The sequence below is a fragment of the Salmo salar genome, chromosome 17 (genome assembly GCF_965601325.2).
Source record: "Salmo salar chromosome 17, fSalSal1, whole genome shotgun sequence".
In the NCBI taxonomy this organism is placed as follows: domain Eukaryota; kingdom Metazoa; phylum Chordata; class Actinopteri; order Salmoniformes; family Salmonidae; genus Salmo; species Salmo salar.
In genome coordinates this window covers 50071365-50071790 of record NC_138307.1, presented here as the reverse complement: position 1 = coordinate 50071790, position 426 = coordinate 50071365, and positions in this window count along the sequence as shown.

Genomic DNA, 426 nt, shown 5'->3' with positions numbered 1-426 from the left:
ATCGGGTTCTTGGTCACCTCCCTGACCAAGGGTCTTCTCCGCCGATTGCTGTTTGGCCATGCGGTCAGCTCTAGGAAGAGTCTTGGTGGTTCCAAACTTCGATTTAATAATGGAGGCCAACGTAGTCTTGGGGACCTTCAATGCTGCAGAATATTTTTGGTACCCTTCCCCAGATCTGTGCCTCGACACAATCCTGTCTCGGAGCTCTACGAACAAAGTCTGAATACTTTCCAAATGCACTGTATGTGCTTTAGCCATGTGTTCATCCTGTTAATCTCATGCCAAGGCTAGGTACGGCATGACAAGGAGTGACAAAACAGTTGGCTAAAGTGCCAACAGATCTGCTTCCATGCCAGGAAAGTGTTACACAATGGCTCATAGCAAATCTGAAGACAAGTAATAAAAGTTAATTTACAACATTCATAC